Source organism: Salminus brasiliensis, chromosome 14 (assembly GCF_030463535.1).
Source record: "Salminus brasiliensis chromosome 14, fSalBra1.hap2, whole genome shotgun sequence".
In the NCBI taxonomy this organism is placed as follows: Eukaryota; Metazoa; Chordata; class Actinopteri; order Characiformes; family Bryconidae; genus Salminus; species Salminus brasiliensis.
In genome coordinates, this window is record NC_132891.1 from 35,451,439 (window position 1) to 35,459,346 (window position 7,908).

The window sequence follows — 7,908 nt, forward strand, 5'->3', positions numbered from 1 at the left end:
CTGGGCTCTCATGCATTGTGTAGCACCCTGCCAATACAATTCTATAATATATATATATATATATATATATATATATATATATATATATATATATATATATATATATATATAGTCTATACTGTGCTTTTATGGGTAATATTAATTGTAGATTATTGATATGAAACTAAAAATTGTTTTTAAATGATTTAATTAATCAATTAAAGTAATTAGTCTTTGGTAAGGGGTGATTTGTGCACATGCATGTATACCACTTTATTATAGATTTCTAATTGAGACCAACTGAGAATGAGGAATAGTCTACATTCATGTTGTGGGGAGATCCACCTGAGCAACTCCAGCATGCATTGATTACCTGCTTCAGGTGAGTTGGAAGAGCCTTAGGCATTACTTGATACATGATACACCTGTAATGTTATATTAATTGATATGAAATTTATGATATTTCTAACAAGATTTGTGGGTTCCTTTTGAGGAATCATGCAATTCAAGAGGAATCAGATAGGGTCCGGTAGGTCGCTCCAGACCAGCAGGGGGCGCCGGCTCACCAACATTTAAACTACTACTTTTTTCAGAAGTGTGAGGACACGTTTTTCATACACGTCTAATACAGCAGTGTCCACTACAGCTTCAGTGCCTTCTTATAGTCTTATTTACCTAGCTGTGATCGACCTGGTCAGTATGGGGAAGGAAGACTGTAAGGTAAGGTAAGGAGCTGGGGGAGGTGGTCATCTCTTTCATTCGGATTCTCTTTATGAATCCTCATCTCCTCCTCAGTCTGCTCCTGTCAAGGTTTCTTAAACCCAATTTGAAGGACACAGACTGATAATAGTTCAGTGATGAGACCACATGTTGAGCTGTCCAGTCAAATTCAAATCTAAACCTTGACCAAGATCGTCAATGGGGTCTTTGTACAGAAAGTACTTCCATGCTCAGCAACGTGGCCTTCAGGTGTTCTTTCTTAAAACCTCGCTATAAAAAATAAATGGAATAAAACACTAGCGCTGCAGTCCAGGAAGCACCAAACCCGGCCCACTGTTAGGTTGAGCATGGCTTTGAATAACAAACCCCTTATATAAGGCCTGTAGTCTGATGGACATAACCACTGTCATATCACACATCATTGATTTTCCACTGATCAGGACCATCATTTTGGTTGAGGTTGAAATTTTGTGAACCTTTGAGAACATCAGGCAGGTCTTATGGGTGTATCTGGTGTGCAGTGGTGAGGAACCTACGAAAGGTGCTCCAAGCCAGGACAATCTGTGAACCAGCGGCAGGATCATGGGCTCAGGATCAAGGCCTCATTGATGCTCATGGAGGTCCCGCCCACCTTTCAACTTGCAGGATCAACCTCAAAGGATCTGCTGCTAACGTTGCTTAGTCTTGCTGCCAGACACCACAGCAGGACACCTTCAGAGGTCTCATGGAGTCCATGCCTCCAAGGGTCAGATCGGTCATTGCGGGCACAAGGGAGCTGTACTAGGCAGGTGATGCTAAGATGCTCAGTGGTTCATTTCCTAAAGGCGTCTCTTTGGGTTATGGGCTATGGGGGGACGAGGGCAGCAAGTTGCACCTTGGGGTGTTGCACATAGGGCCCAGCCCACCCCCCGTTCCAATCACACACAACATTAACCTAGGCACTTTTCTCCGGCAGGGCTCCACTGGGTTAGGCCCACCTCAACTGCTGTACACTTTGGTGGTCTTGAGAATGTCTCTGTTCGTCTCTAAAGGACCTAAAAATGAACAAATGTGCACTAAAGTAAAGTATTTGAGTGAATAAGAAATCTATTCTGCTAAGATAGATGGAAGCGTGTAAATGGAACTGGATACTTGCGAGCCTCGTGATTCGGAGGTTGGGGTGTAATAGCTCTGGGATCATGTGGAGGCTCCAGAGTCAGCAGCCAAAACCCACTGACCTGCTTCCAGACTGCCACGCTTTGTTTTTCCCTTAAAAAATAAGAAGAAGACGTCTGTTAGCCAGCTCTGACCCACATTACAGTCATCTCTCTCTCCCCCTCTCTCCCCCTCTCTCTCTCTCTCTCCCCTTTGTCTCCTGTTGTTTATCCTGTTAGCGTCTCTGCGGGATTTATTTATTGACATTTCGTATTGAATGTCTTTGTTTATGTCTCGGGTCCAGACATGTTGTTTGTTCATTCTCCCTCACGTACAGCTCTGTTATGAAAAAAGCTAGTTTTAAATTTCCAAAAAACATTCAGTCCTTTTCTAGCAAATGAAGAAAATAAAGACCCACAGCGCTAACGGCAACACCAGCCCCGCCGACCGACCGTCTTCCAGCTCGAATAATTGATCGTTATTTCAATTTCCACCCACGTACACCGATAACGGCCGCTGCACACTGCTGTTGTAGTGAACTAATGGATCGTCCGGCGTGGGCTGGGGGTGTGTGGTGGTATGAGGATGGTCGGAAGTGCAGGAGAGTGTATTTACAGTTTGATCAGTTACCTCAAATGCCACCAAAACATCTCCCTACACAAGACCTTTGAAGATACTCGTGGTATCTGACAGCAGGACATATGAACATATGCTTTGTTTATCTGGGGGGAGATGCTGGAACAAGAAGTCTGATCCATGGTGGCTCCACCTCACAACTTACAGAATTAGTATTAATATTAGATCCTTGAGGAATGTTTGGAGGTTCTGCAATTGTGGAGGAACCTCATTTTTCTTCTTAAAACCTTAGATCCTTGAGAAAGATTGGGAGGTTCTGCAATTGTGGAGGAACCTTGTAAGGTGCTTTGAAGAACCTAATTTTTCTTCTTAAAACCTTAGATCCTTGTGGAATGTTTGGAGGTTCTGCAATTGTGGAGGAACCTCGTAAGGTGCTTTGAGGAACCTAATTTTTCTTCTAAAAACCTTAGATCCTTGAGGAACGTTTGGAGGTTATTCTTCCTGCTCTTTGGCAGGTTCTATGTTTGAGTCTTGGTTCTAACCTGCGTTCCTTCTCATGCTCTTAGGAAGGTTATCTTTATGAGCCTCGGGTACTCTCAATGGGTCATCCTCATGCTACAAGGGAGGTTCTTCTTTAGGATCTTGGTTCTTCTGATTGAACTCAGTGGTTTCTTCTCATTTTCTAAGGGATGGATAGGTTTGCTGGGGCAGCACCCGATGTAATGTAGTCTGTACCATGACTATACAGCTGAAATGGTCTAAGAGAGATCCTAGACCTTCACATCAGCTCACATCAGAAGATAATCAATGCAGTTTGCTTCATCTGTGAGTGCTCTTGATGCTTGGCTGGATGAAGGGTTTCATTCCAAAACACAATAAAAACCATTTCTTAAGAAATGAGACGTTGCTTATGTAGGACACTCAAGAGCATGGTGGCTCAGACCTTCACCATTCATGGGCACTTGCGTCACTGTGGTCCAGGAAAACCAGTGAAACTCTCGCTTTACCCTGTCTGATTGAAGCCTTCTGCAAAGCCATGGCTTCAGGGTTTCCAAACAATCCGGGTCAAATTTGCCTGAAATCATATGTTTTGCCCTATGAACAGAACTGCTTGTAGATGCAGGCAGAGCTTTAGAAAAGGCTTCAGGCAGCAGAGTTCAGGGTTCCACCAGCATCAACCTTTAGAACCCGTACACAAACTTAATCATTCTAAGAGATGCTGAAGTTCCTTGGTTATTCTCAATCGAACCTAGTAGCCCTTGTAGTGTAATTCCAGGGGGATGGGTCCTCTGTTTGATGTCTTGGGTCCCCTCAGTGGTTCTTCGTCATGCTCTTGGAGAGGTTCTCCTTTTCAGCCTTCGTTCTTAGCAGTGGTTTGAGGCTCGTGTTTATGGTCTGAGAGGAATTTCTTCTTTCTACTTTTAGGGAGGTTCTCTTCTTTAGGGTTTTTTCCACTTGGTGGTTTGAGGTTCTTTCTCGTGTTCTTGGAAAGGTCCCGATTCCTTTCAGGGGAGTTGTTAATGAGTCTTCCTCATGCTTCCGAGACATTATATTTTGGAGTCTTGGTTCTTTCTCATGCTTTTAGGAAGGTTCTCCTTCTAAGTCCTGGTTCCTCTCAGTGGAGTCTTGGTTCTTCCTCAGGATCTTAGAGTTTCTCCTTTTGAGTCTTGACTCATATCAGTGTTTCCTCCTCGTGCTTTGATGGAGGTTCTGCTTTAAGTCCTGGTTCCTCTCAGTGGAGTTTTGGTTCTTCTTGCTCTTGATGAGGTTCTCCTTTTTAGCCTTTGTTCTTAGCAGTGGTTTGAGGCTTGTCTTCATGGTCTGAGAGAGTTTGTCTTTACAAGTCTTGGCTCCTCATAGAATTTCTTCTTCCTACTTTTAGGGAGGTTCTCTTCTTTAGGGTTTTTTCCACTTGTTGGTCTTTCTCGTGTTCTTAGAGAGGTTCTCGTTTCAAGTCCGGGTTCCTTTCAGGGGAGTTGTTAATGAGTCTTCCTCATTCAGAGAGGTTGTAATTTGGAGTTCTGGTTCCAAACAGTGGAGTCTTGGTTCTTCTCAGTTGTTCTTCCTCATACTTTTAGGAAGGTTCTCCCTCTAAGTCCTGGTTCCTCTCAGTGGAGTCTCCATTCTTCTCAATGAGTCTTCCTTCTCTCAGTGAAATCTTGGTTCTTCTCAGTGAGTTTACCTCATGGTCTTCCGAATTTCCTCGTTTTGAGCCATGGTTCCTCTCAGTGGAGTCTTGGTTCTTCTCAGTGGTTCTTCCTCATGCTTTTAGGGTGATTCTCCTTTTAAGCCATGGTTTCTCTCAGTGGAGTCTAGGTGTCTTCCTCAGAATCTTAGAGTTTCCCCTTTTGCGTTTTGACTAATTTCAGTGTTTCCTCTTTGTGCTCTTAGGCAGGTTCTCCTTTGAGTCCTGTCTTCTCTCAGTAAGTCCAGTTTCTTCTCAGTGGTTCTTCCTCATCTTCTAGGAGAATGAATGGTTGTTGTAAATTAAGCATCAATGATGTGCTACAGTCTGTACAACTACAAAGGGCCATGATATAGGTGACGTTTGGATTGAATAACCAATGACGGTTCCCACAAGCTAGGCAGATATCACTGTGCCTGCAGTGAGCCATAATCAGATCTGATCATGTAGATGCCTGATACTCAGATCCACCAAGATTGGATCTGAGCTCTTCAGGTTGGTGGATCTACAATGGCATCCTTGTCCTTCTACAAACCCATCCATCTAATGCAGAACATCACAAGAACAAGTATATGTGTGTTTGTGCCTCTACCATGACTCACACAGATCTCTATTTCCACTTTACCTTCAGAGATTGTGTGTGTGTGTGTGTGTGTGTTGGAGCTCAGCCCAGTTTCAACAGCTCTCCAGGAAACTGTGAAGCTACAAAGGGCTTTCTTCTGAGAGAGAGAGAGAGAACAAGCGAAGGTCACAATCGTCCACTACAACCACCTGCATTCACATTCAGAACGCTCTCAAATACAAAAGCTGGATTCATTCATGAGCCCTGACTGCAGTTCATGGTGTGTGCTGCTGCATTTGCACCTACGGATCTGCAGTAACACACCGTTAACACACCAGGGCGTATTACTCAGTAACTACAGGGACTTCTGTACAAACTGGTGGGGCTGTTCTCTCCTCGCACCTCCTGTTACATTGACCCCCTGGGGTCTATATTAAGGGTCTTTTCTCGATTTCTGCAGATCTTCTTCTTACCTGGAGCACTGTGTGGGGAGATCCTCTGACCATAAACCTGAAAAATTAAAATCAGATTTGAGAACTTCTTCAGATTTGCTGTGAAAACATCCTTTTACTCGAATGGGTTGTTTTCAGAAACGGGTTTACCCATGAGTCTTAGCTTCACTAAAGCAGTAGAAGGTCTGACTACAGTAGTTTAGAAACAGTGAAAGGCAGAAGACTAGGGTTAGAGTTTCTGAGTGTCCATTGGTCAGTTTTTGGTCAGCATAAATCCACCAAATGGAGTCATTGTAATAACTAAAACTTCCCTCTCCTTCTCATACCGAAATTTCAAACCCCTCCACCACCCCTGCTCCTCCCGATGGTCCAATGATATTCAGCCTTTGCCTGGCAAAGGGGGCGTCTGGCTTCTGGTGGGTCCCATCAGTTCAAAGCCCCCCCAGAACTCAAAGCCCCCAAATTTCTCCTCCATGTTCTCCTCCATGCCTCGGTCAAGCGTGGTCCACACTTCACAAATTACAGATGAGAGGCAGATGACGGACACATTAATCCGTCAGTGAGACATGGCGAAAGCCGGAGATGACCCGTCTTCATATGATCTGGCAATGAGATGCGATGGAAAGGGCGGAGTCTACAGATTCTACAGAGAGAAATTTTGTTCTAGACGACCGGGTCAGAACATCTCCAAAACATCAGGCAGGTATGGTGAGGTGTTCCTGGTATGCAGTGGTCAGTACCTACCAAAGTGCTCTAAGGAAGGACAACCAGTGAACCGGTGACAGGGTCATGTGCACCTTAGGTTCTCTGATGCTCATTTAAAGGATTTAAAGGATCTGCTGCTAAGGTCTAAAGGTGTCCAGATACCCCCAGGATGCCTGCAGAGGTTCTGTGGAGTCCATGCCTCGACGGCTCAGGCTCGGGCTTATTCTGAAGCACATGGAAACATCTCATTGAGTAGTTTTGCTTACAGGTTAAACATCCATTAAACGTCTATTTGAAACCTCATCCACTGCAGATCCTTCAGTTCACTCTCGGTAATTGGTGAGACGTTAGCGAGTGAGTGAAAATGAATCTGGAGCAGCTGGAGGTAGCACAACAGGCTTCGCTCAGATGAGTCATTTCTTAACATCAGCCCCCTGGGTGAACAGTATTGCGTTCTGTCAGAAAACACACACACACTATCCAAACAGCCATCGAGTCCAAGTTCTTTTAGGGGATTAGATGGGAGATAATTCACTTTCATTAAACAGCAGAACTACGTACAGCGAAATGTGTCCTCCACATTTGACCCATCTGTGGTGGTGAACACACACACACCCGGAGCGGTGGGCAGCCAACTCTAGCACCCGGGGAGCAGAGAGGGTAAAGGGCTTTACTCAAGGGCCCAACAGTGGCAGCTTCCCAAACCCGGGAATCAAACCCACGACCCTGTTGTCAACAGCCCGTAGCTCTAACCGCTGAGGCACCACTGTAAAGGCATAAGATGGGTGTTTCTAATAAAGTGACCAGGAGTGGAAGCACAAGGTAGGTGTTCCTAATAAAGTGGCCAGTGAGTGAAAGCACAAGGTAGGTGTTCCTAATAAAGTGACCAGTGAGTGAAAGCACAAGGTAGGTGTTCCTAATAAAGTGGCCAGTGAGTGAAAGCACAAGGTAGGTGTTCCTAATAAAGTGACCAGGAGTGGAAGCACAAGGTAGGTGTTCCTAATAAAGTGGCCAGTAAGTGGAAGCAGGAGGTCGGTGTTTCTAATAAAGTGGACAGTGAGTGGAAGCACGAGGTAGGTGTTTCTAATAAAGTGGCCAGGATTGTAAGCAGAAGGTCGGTGTTTCTAATAAAGTGGCCAGGAGTGTAAGCACAAGGTAGGTGTTTCTAATAAAGTGGCCAGTGAGTAGAAGTACAAGATCGGTGTTTCTAATAAAGTGGCCAGTGAGTGTAAATGTAGGTATGTAAGGGTAAGGACAGAGCCACTGACCCCTCTATCACCTCTTCTGCTCGTCCTCTTGTGGCTGAAGCCTCTAGTGGGGCGTAGCATTCGACTCTGTGATGTCTTTAATAGAATCAGATGTTCAGATAAACCCTGAAAGCGAGGCTGTCTGATGACTGAGGACTCGTCTGAGACATTAGATCACATCCTCTTCTCCTTCCTTTGGTCTTTTTTTTGGCAGACGGCCTCATTTCCTCACTCTCGGTGCAGAAATAAAGATCTAGATTTCACACGTTCTCCTTATCCTCCACGTTCTCTCCTTCACTGCTCGCTCGAATGAGGTTCCTCTCTTTCCTGTCCTTCAAGTGTATAATG